Source organism: Lathyrus oleraceus, chromosome 6 (genome assembly GCF_024323335.1).
Source record: "Lathyrus oleraceus cultivar Zhongwan6 chromosome 6, CAAS_Psat_ZW6_1.0, whole genome shotgun sequence".
NCBI lineage: Eukaryota > Viridiplantae > Streptophyta > Magnoliopsida > Fabales > Fabaceae > Lathyrus > Lathyrus oleraceus.
The window spans coordinates 310,249,280-310,265,143 of record NC_066584.1 but is presented as its reverse complement, the minus strand read 5'-3'; the positions used below and the strand labels follow the sequence as shown (position 1 = coordinate 310,265,143).

Genomic DNA, 15,864 nt, shown 5'->3' with positions numbered 1-15,864 from the left:
AAAAACTAGGTAGAGCTTATGGTACTTGAGGCTTAAATTGGTTTTGGTTGTTGCTTTATAAGAATTTTGGATGATTATGCCCACCAGGATTATAAGTGTTGTTGTACTTCTTATTTCCCACATAATTAACAGAAACAAGATTTGTTGAACAATTTCAAATAAGTGAGCACCCCCATAATAGACACAGGAAACCTCTGATGCGCCAGCTAAATCTTGACATGTGTTTAATGGTGAATTTAGTAAACAAGACAAGTTTCTATTAATACTTAAAGGATCAAACTCGAAAATATCCTAGAACATATTTGTGTGAATTGTAGTTTTTGAACATGTTGTTGTCAAAATCGGAGAGCAGTGTTTGAAAGATAATGATCTGAACTTAAGTGAAATCGGAATGTAAAAGCTTTGCAAGTAAAGTGACTGAAGTTGAAATGCAAAGACTTAAAGGTATAATGACAAAAATTAACTTAAATGCATGAATAACGTGAATGTAAAAATGCTTGAAAGTCATAAATGTGGAACGCATATGCGCATATTTCCTCACTCGTTTCTCAATACGTAGATACTTTGAGTTTGCAATATTTTTCGTACAAATGTGGACCCCTACAACATAAGAAAACGTCTACTTATATACTAGTCTAAAAATAACTATCCACAACGGTCGACTCGACATATCACGCCATATTTCGCCCCTGTGCAACCGTTATCTTTGACGAACTTCCATGTGTCTCTGAATAACCACCCGGTCTTATCAATGTCTGACTCACTCGAATGATCAAAATAATCAACCCAAATATTGGAAATTTTACTAAGTCCAGACTTCATAAATCCCCCTTAATCTTTGATTAGTGTTCGGCTGGGAAATGTTAAACCATCCTTCGAAAAACCAAAGTCACCAATTCAACCTAAAGTCCCAATCAACCATATTCGACTTCACAACTCACCATGGTATGCCTTTATGTCTTGCTTACCATTACTATCTATGTTGAAAATCCAAGGTAACAACAGGCTCAACTGCTGGCACATCAAGATTAATCATCACGTTTTTCATCATTTGGTGCATCTGAGCCACTTGAGCATCTAAGGTTATGGTCTCAGTGAATTCATGAACAGTGGTTAGTTTCTTTTGAGTAGAGACAAAAATAAATATTGTAACTGGCCATTGGTAGGTGTTAGTTGTAATACTTTCAATTAACTTGTACACGTCTTCATATGATTTAGACAACAAGGCACCACCACTAGATGCATTAAGCATGTTTCTTAACGAGTGAACCAAGTCATTGTAGAATGTTTCTAATTGTATAAAGACTGGTATCCCATGGTGGGGACATTGTCTAAGAAACTATTTAAATATTTCTCAAGCATCAAATAAGGATTCATCTTCTCCTTGTCTAAATGAGGTAATCTTGTTTCTCATCTTAGCACTCTTGAGAAGAGGAAAATACTTAGACAAAAAAAAATTCAGTTAAAGCATTCCATGTAGATATGGAATTTGGCTTTGTGGAGTTCAGCCAGCTCTTGGCTCTATTCCTTGGAGAGTATGGAAAAAGGCATCAACCTAAAGACGTCATTTTTAATGACATGAATCTTACAATTACTAGCAACCTCCAAAAATTATCTCAAGTGCAAATGTAGGTCTTCATTTGCAGCACCAGAGTATTGACCAATGACTTGCAACATTTGAAACATCATTGGTTTAAACTCAAACTGAGCCACAATGATCACTCGTCGAGTGATACATGTGTTCATGGCATTGGGATCAAACACTGCATAATCCCTGGTGTTTCTTTCTCGATCTTGGCAATGCCAATTATGTCAATGTCTGCCATGATTTCGAGTTCTTGATCTAGTTCCTCTTCTATGTCAAAAACAAGAAAAGAAAGAGGGCTTCCTGATAAGTGTTAAGTAGTTTGAAATCTCCTAAGCAATATGAATGTAAAAACATGGAATCCCTAGTAATTAAGAGCATAAACGATATTGTATCGAAAATCTTGATGGTTTATGAAGTTCAAACATTCAGTGATATACAAATCGTTAAATACAAAGTAATTAAGATGGTTGGCTAAAGTAGTTTGTATGTTAAAATTTAATGTTGCTTATATAAAGACTATTTAAATGATGTAAGAATTGGGAATAAGATAGTTATACAATTGGTGGTCCTAATTAAGGAATCTAATGAGATTTAATCTCCTCCCGTATATTTTATATTACTTATAGATTAAGTTGCATCATAAGAAGGCTTAACATTGAAGATGATGTTTTTACTTACTTTCATCGTATTCCTGAGTAGATGGATTAAGTTTACTTTTCAGTTAGCAATTTGTAGTGTAAAGACAATAGATTTCCATGTAATTTCATTCTTATGTAATTTTGACCTGATTACCTAATCAACCTAGTATCAAAAGTTAACACCTTAAATGTTTTTTAGACATCCTATTTAGGGTGTTAAATTTTGTACCAGAATAGACATACCCTAGACCTAGCCATGTGTAATTAATGATCAATTTTATTACAATGGTATTGTTTTAAAAAAACACAATGGTATTGTTTTAAAAAAACACAATGGTATTTTTATATTGTCTTCTCAAAGACTCGTGTGATACTACAAATTATAAGCAAATGATATTATTTTAAGCATGTAAGTTTTCAAGAGAGATTTATGGGTAAGATTGCAAGGAATATGATTATATGTATAACAGTTACCAGTTATACAAATTTTAGTCATCAATTCATATTTTCGATAATTTTTCAACAACATTATCTATGTCTAAAATAACATTGTGATTTCACTAATATTATTTACTCAACAATCTCTCAGCCTAATCAACAATATAACAGCATTAATACTCAAATAATATATGTGAATATCAAATTAAAAAATATATATCTATAGTTTATCTTTTGATATATGATTACCTAGGTAAATTCTAAAGAGTGTTTCACATAAGCAGTCTAAGTTCACAAGTCATGTTATAAATGATAAATTAATTGTTATATATATATATATATATATATATATATATATATATATATATATATACACGGTCTAAACTTAAAATTTCTCCTCGTCATGAGATTAGAGATCAATATGATTTAAATAACCAAACTTAAAATATATTTACAAATGTGATCGATATCTAAAAAGACATTAGAGATCAATATGATTTAAATAACTAAAATGAACATAACACCATGATATCAAATATTATATATATATATATATATATATAATATATATATATATATATATATATATATATATATATATAATATATATATATATATATATATATATTACTAAATTATTTTTTATTATGCTACTTTTCAATAATAGTTATAAAATATTTGCACGATATTTATATTTGTGAGACATAACTAAATATAATATAATTTTTTTATATTATTTAATAGTATATACTAATTAAATTAAATTAAAAATAAAATATTAATTTTAAATGTAAAGTATGTATTATTTTTTTAAAAAATATCATTAATATAATAGTTTTTTAGTCTCTTAGTGTAATGACAATAATTATAAAAAATACACAAGTAAAAGATCTAAAGTTTAATTTGGATTTAAGAGTCATTAATTAACTCTACAATGTCACATCATTTTTTAATATTATTTAATTTTAAAAAATTAAAACTTTAAATCAATTAATATTAAAGATATTGAATATTATTAATTAAACAAATTAAATAATAACACTAAGAATACATGTACCCAACAAAAACTAAAGGTATCAAGAATCTGCCTTAATTATATGTGGTAGTAATAGATGATTCATATTATCTAATAAATTTTAACTAAAAATTCAATATAAACATTTAATACAAAATTTAATGTCAATTTCATGACACCAAATACTAATATGTTATCATTGATTTCAATTATAATTAGCACTTATTTCAATATTGAATTATATATTAAAACATTAAATCAATAATAATACTGTGTAATATTAATTTATATATTAATATTAATATTGATCATATTAGTAATGTATGTATGTGTGGGATAATAGTGGGGGCATAGGTCCACATACTCCAATGAGTGCATTCGTCCCTTTGAGTATCCTTCAATTTTTTGGGTGAGTTGTGATTCACACAACAAATTTTTCATATTTTACAAGTCCATATTTTTGCTAAGATTTGTTGATCGAGGAAAATTCACCCAATGTATTTAGCTTTGAGTTTGACCTTCAAGTTGTAGGTATCTTGTTCTATGTTCATTGGATTTTGAACATATATTCATGGACTTGCATCCATCAACCCTATTTTATTCAAATGTTTATAAATTGGAATCAATTCAAAATTACATGACCTTGATTATTCTATGCCTAAATAAGAGGGTTTCTACGTTGCTTCGTGTTCAAATAAGTTAATAAATGTGTGAAATCCTCAATGATAAACATGTAAATTACACATTAATCATTTTTTCAAACTTAGAATTTTTTCCCCTCAAACAAAAGTAAAAAGAAAATATACACATGAGGTTCAAATCATTAGTACATAGTCTTGAAAACTTATCGTAAACTTTTCAAATTGTTTTTCAAACTTATATGGCTTTTTCAACAAACAATTAAAGATAATCAAATGGTGTTATTTAATCAAATAAGATCTATAAATAAGTTATTATAGCAAAGGATACAATAAAGAATTTCAATCAATAATCAAAGGAATCACTACTTCACAAGGGTATCACTCAATAGGGGCGGGTCTTTTGCCTAGGTACCCAAGTACTCATACCTATGCTCATTTATCCGCATTTCTAATAAAAATACTTGATCAATTATAATTTATCATGTAATTTTAAGTTTTTAGTAACAAAAAAAAAATCAAGGATGTTATTGTAGAGTTAAGAAATAAACAAACATTTGTACTCATTTTGCGGGTTTTTATCCTACCCGTTATGAATAAATTTTGTGGGTACCCACTGGGGATGGGTCTAATTGTCATCCATAGTCTCTCTTTTGCCATAAAATTTCACCTTGTGTTTTCTTTTTGATATTTTTTCTTTTCAATTTTCACAAATATGGTTCATGCATCCTTTATTCATTTTGACCATTTCACAAAATGCTTATCATCTCCCCAAATTGTTCATAACCAAACATAGATGATGTTAAGTTCTATAATGCTTTTAGATAACGATTATGATGAACGTTTGTGCTAAAACTTCTGATTGTAACTCTGATAGAAGAGCCTCTGAAGGTTTATCAAGCCTTCAAGATTCCGCACTCTCAAGTTCTGAAGAATCTGAAGAACAAGATCTAAAGACTCAAAAGACAAGGTTCTGAGGAATTGTGTCAAGACTCTGAAGACCAAGGTTCTGAAGATTCTCTCAACCAATCTCTTGATCCTTCTAAACATGCTTTAACATCATTTATTCAGAAGCCTCGGAAAATTAGAAGATAAGATCAAAAGGTTTTGCATAAGGAAAATAATACACAATACAAGATCAAATATTCATTCAACTATGTTGATTTTGTAGGCTAAGGATAATACTATTGTACCATTTTGCCTCCTATTATACAAGGCTACGACTGTATTTTGGTATTCCAGTTCTATCCTTCAACGAATCTTTTCATTCCCTATATCAAGGAGACTTGGAATATTGAACAAGCTGCTAGTTGCTATTGCTAATTTACGTGAACATACACAGCATTTTTGTTGAACTAAATATTATTGTGTATAGAAAATAGAAACACACGTAGAGCTTTTGTTTGTTATTATGAGAGAAATTCATTGTACGTAATACTTACGTTATTCTGCTTTCTCAGAAGCAATTTTGTAAACACATATTTGTAATCTCATTTATTGAGTTGCATTCCTTGAGTGACTATGGTTTAGTCAAATATACTCGAGAAGACATTGATGGGTAGTCTTGTTGTGTCTGTAATCAGTTTCAATTATAGTGGATTAAATCATTGTTGATAAGGCAAAATTATCTTGGCGGGTGGACTGGAGGTAGCTTAGTTAACATTGAATCAGTATAAAAATAATTATGTTATTTTTTCTTGTTCGTGTTTACTGTTTAATTGTGTTGGGTTGAAAAAACTTTCATTTTTAGAAACTCAATTCAAACCCCTTTTATTGTGTTTCTTGCCACTCTATGGAGGAATACCATAGTTTGGATTTAGGAAGCAGATAATAACAAGTAGATAAGAAAAGTTATTACCTTCATCTTCATCAACTTTGTAATTTGTACTGGTACAAGGAAGGTTGCAAATCTTTGAGAACTCTTCAAGAGAAAGTATGATATGTTGCTTCTTTACTTCACTGGTGAGAAATCCATCAACATAACAGTGGTTGGAGTAGAACTTCCTCACCAAAGTTGGAAATGCTTCATATGGGATGTCGTAGACGAAACTTTATAGCATGGTTTCATGGACGAGTTTCAAAAATTCACAATCTTCAAATACTTTTTCTTCCAAATGGTAGGAATGGAGAATCTCCCTTATTTCATAATATCTATTAAACTTATTTTCGTGCTCTTGAAATTAAATAGACTTTGCTAAGTACGCTAGAGAAAAGGTGCTTCCATAAGTGTGCATTCTTTTTGGAACTATGTGTCCCGGCACGAAAGATACCCGAGTGTAACAAACGCTCGAAATACAATAGAGTTGCCACCGAAGTTTATTTATTCCAAAAGGAAAAGGTAAAATATCAATAAAACCCTTTTAAAAAAATGGTCATCGCAACAAAATTCGGATCCGGGATTCGGTTATGTAAAGGGAAGGTATTAGCACCCCTCACATTCCTCGTGCTCGACGAGAACCATTTATTTAGTTTTTCAAATAAGTGTTAGCATGATGTTATTTGTTTTCTTCTAGTTATTAAAAGTTTGATAGGAAAAATAAAAAAACTAAATAAGGTTTTTATTAGGGTGATTGACAAGACGTTGAATCTTACTCCTACATATCCTCTAGTACGATGAGAAATTCAAAGCTACGTAGTTTTGGGCAAGAAAAAATATTTTTTGGATTTTTTTGTTATAGTGCTTGAAGAGACGCTGAATCACGCTCCTACGTATCCTTTGGTGCAATGAGTAATTCAAAGCTACTTAGTTTTGTGTAGAAAATGTGTGTGTGTTGGTCAATTTTAGTGAAGGATGCTTAGGTCGCATGCGAGCGGAAAAACATTGTTTGCTACCCAGTCATGGAAGCAACGAACGCTACGAGTCTATCACATTAGAATGGATAAAACATGATTCGGATTCTCATAAATCATGTTTGAATCGCATTCGAGCGGACATCCTTGCTTGCTACAAGGGAGGATTGAAGCGTTAGTTTATGCTTCACATCGGAATGGATAAAACATCATTGGTTTATGAAAAGATTTTTGGTCGCGCTGAGGCAAAAAAGAGGTTTGATTGATTTTGGGTGGATGACGAGTATTCAAAAGGAAAGTTATACAACAGGTATCCAAATACTCGAGGAAAATATGGGAATACACCTAACTAGTCCTTTTTCATCCAAATTAATTGTGAAATGGTTGGATATGATTAAAGTCTTTTGAAGAAGACAAGTGCTTGAAAGACAAGTTATACAATAGTATCCAAGTACTTAGGGAAAATAGGGGCAAATGTCTAACTAGTCATTTTTCATTCGATTTAATTGTGAAAAAGATTTAATCAAATTAAAGTCTTTTAAAGATGAAAAGTTCTTGAAAGGCAACCTATACATTAGGTATCCAAGTACTTGGGAAAAAGAGGGGTATACGCATAACTAGTCCTTTTTTATCTGATTTAATTGCGAAAAAGATTTAATCAAATTAAAGTATTTTAAAGATGACAAATACTTGAAAGGTAAATTATACATCAGGTATCCAAGTGCTCGGGGAAAAGAGCAGCATACACCAAACTAATCCTTTTTTATCCGATTTAATTGTGAAAAATATTTTTGAAGTATTTTCGATCTAGTTTGAAAAGAACTCGAGGTTTATCAAGTGTTTGATTTGTATTTGTATGACATCGATATATGAAACCGTTTTTTTGGATTTGATAATGAAGTGGTTTTGAAATTGATGAAGGAGTGGTGGAATTTTTTTGTTTTGAAAATATACTTGATGTTGATCAAGTATTTACAATTTTAATTTTAGACAGATTGAAATTATGGTTATTGGTTTCATTTACTTATTAACTAATAAATAATTAACTAATAATAAGTAAAAGGAATAAACTAAAAGGGAGGAGAAGTACTATCAACACAATGGTGTATACGAAAATAAACACGGGCTTGGCCCAAAACAAAAATAATAAAAAAGGGTACATGGCCCAAAACCTTGGGGTATGGCGTCTAAAGGGCGACTAGGCTCATGATCAAGGCCCAAAATTCTTCCCCCACATCAACAGGGGGTGTGAGGAAGTAAATATGCGTGATAAAAAGAAAAAGGCCGAAGGTCGACATGTTAGAGGCCCACTAGTCAGTTCAGGAAAAAAAAACACAAACAGAAAGAAAAAAACATGTGGCCATTAGATTGCAATCATGTGGTCTTAATTAGATATCTTGATCAAATCATCATACTTTTCGGATGTGGATTTGAAGGCGCGAACGCGAGGGTTCACGATGAGGGCTTCTGTATAGGAGCCCCTTGATCAATTATGTAACGGCATGAAAGGGTGCCATGTGGCCCTCCGAAGATGTAGATGAAAAAAAAGCAACAAAAATAAGGGATCAACATGTCCCTCATCATTTTATGCATCCCGTTCTCTCACTCCATTTTTATTTCTCTCTTTATATCTTCTACCTCTGCCCTCTTAATACTTAAACACACATAAACTCACTGGAAAAAAATCAAACATGATGGTTTGAATGAACATGATGAAGAACACGATGAATGTTCTTCATCATTTTTCCAGATTCCAAAACTCAACAAAACCATAAACATCCAAAAAAACCTAGCATTTTTTATCTCCTCATCATGAATCAAACATCAAAATAAACAAAAAGTCAACACAAAAAGCTAGATCGAGACCGTAACTGAAGAACCATAGATCACCCTAACTCACCCAATCAGCAAAATCAAGCCAAATTGACACAAATTAATATGGAGGAATGAATAAAGGGGCATAAATGAATGGTTTAGCAAGTAAAAATGCATAAACATGCCAGGGAAATACCAAAACAAGAACCAAGCTCCTTGGTTAACCGAGGATTTCCAGGTATTGTCTCCTTCTTCTTCTATTATCTTTTTTTTCTTCTTATCTTACTGTTCCCTTCTCCTTTTGTTTCCTTCTCTGCTTTCTTCTTCTTCTGTTCTCTACTCCTTTTTAGTCTCCATTTCTTATATTTATTTTCCTTGCGTGTGCTTGATGTATGGATGTCGAGGATGTGGGTTTTGAAGGTTTAGCTCAAGCTTCTTAAAGCTTCAATGAGAAGCTCTAGAAGCTAGGTTAATGAGCTTCGGAAAAGGGTTTTTGAAGATTGGAATGTTGTGGATTTTATTTTCTCATAGGTAGGATGGTTTCTCAAAAATGGGGAATTAGTGGCTCGGTTTTATAGTGATTTTTTAGGGTTAATTGTAAGTGTGTGAATGTGAGAAAGTTTGTGAGATTTGAGGAAATTGGTATGAGAAATCATGTGAAGTTTGGAGAGATGTTTAGAGGATATAGATGAGTGAGGTTGTATGAGATTTTAGTCCCTGGTTTTGTAGAATGTGGAGAGGTGAAGACTGAGTAGTGGTTTTGGTTAGCCATGTGCACGTTTTCTTTTGTGTAATTTGTTGTCATTTGCTATAATTTTCTCATGTAAATGTTGCCGAATGTTGTACTATTATGATCAAATGTAATAAAACAATTTCAATCCTCCTAAACTCAACTTCAAATCCTTCCACTTTATTTATTTTGTTTAATTTTGTATTTGTATGATAATATGATTATGATACATGAAAAAAAATAGTTTGATTCCAACTTTAATTCAGTTTTGATTTTAAACTCAATTTGGTTTACCTTTTATTTTATTTGAGTCAAATTGAAATTTTGGGATTGTGGTATGAAAACAATGTAGAGAAAGATGGTGCATGAGAATTAATCAAATGAATCTTTCCCAAATCAGCCTTAGTTTGAATTCTAAATGATCATGAACCCTTGGATTTGAATGTATTGAATTTAACAATGGGATGTCAAGGTTGGTGAAACTTGAGGGAATGGTAACAAAAGAAAATCACTTTTAACTTGAAATTTGAATATAAATGGAGTGTAAAACATGGCCTTAAATTCCTTATATTATTGTTCACATATCATGACGATACTAATGTGGTCATGATTTAAATCTTTTTGTAAAGGCAAAAACAAATGTTATAAACCATAACAATCCATATTCGTGCAAATTTATTCGAACACATATTCTTCAATTATTTCAAATGGGAGGAAGATTATTATTGATCAAATATTCATATGTATGAACAATGTATGCTCATAAGAATGAAAATTTATCACAAAATGTGATGATATGAAAAATTCAATACACAACCTAAAAGTTGACCCTTTTTGTTGAATTTTTCCAAATGAGACTCCTAATGTAAAGAATGATTTGAAAAGAAGCTACATTTAGGATATGACAATGAGATCCAATGATATGCAAATTCCATGATGCATAATGAAATAACAAGGGGTAAATTTTAGGGTATGATAGTAAAGCTAGCGGAAATATACCCGAACGCATCGCACGCTGGAACATACAACAGAGTCGCCATCAAACTTTATTTATTCTCTAAGGAAAGGTAAAACATCGATAAAACCCAGGGGAAAGAGATATGTTGGGTAAGGAAGTGGGTTATACAAGGGGAATGTATTAGCACCCCTAACATCCATGATACTCCATGGGAACCGTTTTGGTTGTTCTTGCTCGAATGGGTGTGATATCTAAAGATTACTCACAAAGAATAAGGGAGAAGGAAAAGAAATAGATAGAGTGCTCGGTGAGGATTAGGGTCTTCATGCCTATGTATCCTCCTAGTGCAATGAGGAATTCAGGGCTCAATCAGTAGTTCATGGAACTAATGGTGGGAGGTGAAAAGAAGTTGTGATAAAGAGTATGGTCTGAACCAAAGGATTATGTTGTTTGAACTCCAATAAGAGGTGAAAATATGAACCCAAGAGTAAAACTGGTATGAACCAACAAGTGAGGGGGCTGAGGCATGGTATCACTGTATTGGAATAACCGAAAACAAAGAGAATTATGTGTTTGGTTTCATAACACAAACAACTTTTGGTTCACAAAGGAGATACAAGGTGGAGCTCAAAGAAATATTGTATTTGCCTCAGAGAATAGGGTATATCACATGAAATGAATGAGGGTAGAATATTAATTTATCATGGAAATGAACAGAATGAAGTGATCAAAATCACATAAGAAAGGGTTTAGTAACAAAAGACTGAAGATGTATAATTTGAAACCAAAGGTCAGGATATACATTGGAATCGATAGGAGAAATGGAATTTGTACCATAGAGGGAAGTTGCACAAAGCATAAGTGAAGGGCCTAAGGCATAGTATCACTATATGGTTGGGCCGAAAAAGAAGAATTAAATGTTTGGGTACAAGCCCAAACAACTCTAGGTACAAATACGGTTTTGCCACTATATGGTCTTAAAAGGGTGTATATGGAATTCCAAAAAAAACTATATTTCGGTTTCAAAGAAACAATATGTCACTGGGGTGAACGATTCAATGATTGAAGGTAGATAATGGGTTATGAAATATATGAATGATGCCCTAAGGCGGAAGGACGAATAAATAAGTATGCTCACGGAGGATTTGAACCCTCGTGCCTACGTATTCTCATCGTGCAATGAGAAAGTCAGAGCAATCGTAGTTCAGCCTACTACGGCTGAAATAAAAGGGAACGAGATTTATTTTCTTGGATACATTACCCTTCAAGGATGAAAAAGGAGTGTCAATGTTCACATCTTCTAGGCAAGGTATCACTACCAGAGTTTAAAACCGATGATGTCGAGGAACTGAACTGTCAAGGTTTATCACCTTGCAGGGTGAAGAGAAACAGATGATAGAATCCATGACTCTCAGGGAAAAGAGTTGAATAAAATAGCCAAGGTTTACCACCTCTCAAGGCGAAGAATTGGATAGCCAAGGTTTATGACCTCTCAAGGCAAGGAACAATTGCAAAGGTTTATCACCTTACAAGGTTAGGAACAAGTGCCAAGGTTCATTACCTTACAAGGAAAAAAGAGACAGATGCTAGAGTCTACGACTCTCAGGGCAAAGAAATAAATTGAATAGCCAAGGTTTAACACCTCTCGAGGCTTAGAACAAGATCCAAGGTTTATCACCTTACTAGGCAAGTGCCAAGGTTTATCACCTTACAAGGCAAAGAATTGATTGAAAGAGGGTGTACAACCGCAAGTTGCTAATGGCAAAGGTGCTCCATTATTAAAGTGTTGAAAGATTGATGTTCACTTGAAGAATGCTTATCAATTGTATGATTCAAATTGCACTAAAGTCTATGAACAAGGGTGAGTGCTTTGAATAGCTAGAGCCTACGCTCTGTACGCAAAGTCACTCTAGACAGGGTAGGAGAAACTTCGTCTCATCATTCCTTGTTACTTAAGGCTCATAGCATATACCCTTATCATGATTGACAAGTGTTGTTATAGGCTTCTGATTATTGATCTTGATTGTTGATCTTGATGATACCATCTTGTTTGTTGTATTGCGAAGACTTGACAATTGTTTGATACGAATTATGCTAAAGTCTATGAATAAGGGCGAATGCTTTGAATAGTTAGGGCCTACGCCCCGTATGCAAAGTCATCCTAGACAAGGGTAGGAGAAACTCCATCTCATCATTCCTTATTACTTAAGGCTTAAGGCTTGCAATTTAAATCGTATTTATTAAGTGTTGATACCTTTGTTGTGCTTTGAGAATTAGTCCACTTTGCTAGTTATGCTTGATTGATGTTGACTTGAAGTCTTGATCTTGCATTTGAATCTTGAGGTCTTAAGCTCCTGAGATTCAGCATATCCATAATGGCTTGAGCGCAATGAACTTGTCATATTAAGTGATCATGGGTTTTATGATCACTTGAAATAGGCATGTGGCTTACAACACAATTGCAAAGGATTTGGTTGACCAAAGTGACCTTTGGTCAACACTAATCGATGGGATTAAAATAATAGATTGAACTATATACAAAAATATCCTATTGAATTAATCGACTAAATGAAATCATATATTTCTAAGTGAAGCCCTAAGCTAAGGGACATGCATCTCAAGATTTAAAACCCTAAGTACTAAGGTTAATGGCACGATTATGAATTAATATCTAGTTAAAGCTAAAAAACCTAATTATCTAATCAATTGATTTTTTTTATCATTAACCTAATTAAATCCTAAAATTCAATCAAGTTCTAAATCACCTAATTAACCTAATTAAATTCCAAAATCTAATTAAGTTCTAAAAAGCTCTTATTGAATTCTAAAACCTAATTAAATTCTAAATCACCTAATTAACCTAATTAAAATTCAAAATCTAATTACTCTGTTCAAATTAACCTAATTAGAACCCTAATTAATCTCTAATCCTATAAAAATCCCTAATTAACATCCTAAAAAGAATATAAAATGAAAGAAAAAAAAAGCCAGGGGTGCTGAAATGGAAGTCGGGATATTTGGCAGAAATACTTGAGGCCCAAAGTTGAGGCCCATACTCTCCAGCCAGTCCAATAGAGAGGGATGTGTATATGGATTTGGGAGCGTAGTACGAGTAATTGGATCCACGGGCTTGATGTGGTGGTGTGTGTGGGCCTAAGGTCTTCAAGGCCCAATGTAAGGCCACAAGAACTGTTCCTTAACGGTCACAAACAAGATTCCCCAAACGCACACGCACATTTCCCGATTCAGCTCAAAATTCCACCCAAATCGAGTACTCAAACCATGAAATTAACAAGAAACAAATCCAAGAAATGGAACGAACATATGAGAAGCCTGCTTCAGCCAAGACCTCCATCCAAACTGAATTGCGAACCATATCGATCCAACGTTACCAAATTGAAATTCAATCCAAATTGAATCCTAAACCCAACCAAAATCGCATCCAAAACCAACTGAATCGAAAATAAATCCACAATCACGATCGTGCCTCCAATTGCACTCCTCAATGAGATTTCGTTCCGCCGTCAATCTCTATCGTTGCATAGTGTATTGACTCGCCATGAAGTAGGTTTAACGTGTTCAGTTCAACTCGAGATGAAGGCTAAGAGGAAGCGCTGATAAATTAAGCTAGCCTTGAAGCAATTGCCGAATTAGCGTTCCAGCATGGCGAAACTTGAGGTAACTCCTTCTTGCAATCTCCTTCCTCAATCTTTTCTTCTCTTTTTTCTCCTTAGACTGCTTTTGCTCATTCTCCTTGCGCATGTTGTTGTGTTTGGTTGCAGAGTCGATAATGATGAAGGCGAAGCAGAATCCATGATGATGAGAGAATTCAGTTGCAAAAGATTAAAGAGAAATTGAGGAGAAAAGGTGAAGAATGAAAATTGAGGATTCATCCGTCTGAAATATAGTGAGGTACTTCTTAAATAAAGCTCAAATTTCTATTTCCAAATTCACCCTAAATTTTCCTGAAATTCACCTGTGATTAAGTTAGTTAGAAATGCACATTGAATTAGTTATTCCATCTGGTTTTCTATTGCCGTGTAACTAGGTTTTTATAAAATTTTGTTAATCTATTAGTGGTTAGTTTCTATGTGTAAGACCTGAATTTTGACCCTGAGATCCCTCATGCTTTTGTAGGTAGTGTGTGTGTTCACCTATGCTCTATCAAGCTCATATATAGGGTTTAAGACCCTCAATGCAAGGAGCACAATCAAGAATTGGTTTACATTGGCTCTAAGCATCATATATGGATCCCCATGATTTTCACATGTTATTTTGAACAAGAAATTATCAAGAGTTTGGAGTTGGTTTGCCTTGGAAACCCTAATTCATCTGGGTATCTTGTGTGACTTCTTCAATAATTTTATTCAACAATTGATTAAATATTTCAAGTTATACTTCATATTACATCATCTTATGCATATAGTATCCTCCATGAGTCCTAAAAGTCAAGAGAATGTCAAGCTAGCAAGTTGGTTCATGGTGGTTGATCAAAGAAAGTCAACTGGTCAAAACTAGGGTTCTCTAACCCTATCTCCTACAATTTTTGTCATATGAAAATTATTCTAAGAGAAAAGTTACTCAAAATGACATTACAAACAACTTTCATGTTGAGGTCAAGAGCTATTTTTTCTTTTAAAGTCATTTTTTTATGGTGAAAGGTTATAGGTCATTTTGTCTGAACCCTAGTTTGGAGGTCAACTTCCCAAGACCATAACTTGTTCAATTTTTATGATATGAAAGCCATTAAAATTTCATGATCAAATTAAATATGTTTAATTAAATTTTTATGTTTGGAGGAAGTGAAAATTCAACTTGCAAATGCATGTGCCAAGAGGAAACATTATAGGTTATTTTGGGCCACTATCACTGAACAAGTGATTTTCCCTTAACTTCTAAAATGCATAAATCCTTCATGCCAAATACAAATGAGGTCCAATAGTTGACCAAATTGAATAGGTTTTAAAGAGATACAACTTTTATGAAGGAACTTTTCTCATTTGAATCTCATAGAAAAAGGTATTCAAGGTGGAAGAAGTGAACATTTGACTTGGGACTTAGAAAATTTTCAAATATGTTTGATTTCCCAAACTTCCACCTCAAAAAATGATCCAAGATTCAAATTAAAAAGTGTTCAACATGAAAGTTATTTCCCTTGATCTCACCTTTCCAAAAAGTCCAATATCATCTCATTTGGCCAAAGTATGAAGGACTTGCGCATGGGTGTAAGTCAAAGGACCATTTGGATAATTTC

The 15,864-nt window shown here is 32.9% G+C and overlaps 1 non-coding gene across 1 annotated transcript; it reads left to right on the top strand.

Moving 5' to 3' along the window:
* Positions 1-1,310: 1,310 nt before the first annotated feature.
* Positions 1,311-1,417, top strand: LOC127098827 (small nucleolar RNA R71). Its single transcript, XR_007793520.1, has one exon. It is a non-coding gene; the product is annotated as a small nucleolar RNA R71 (small nucleolar RNA).
* The last annotated feature ends 14,447 nt before the right edge of the window (positions 1,418-15,864 follow it).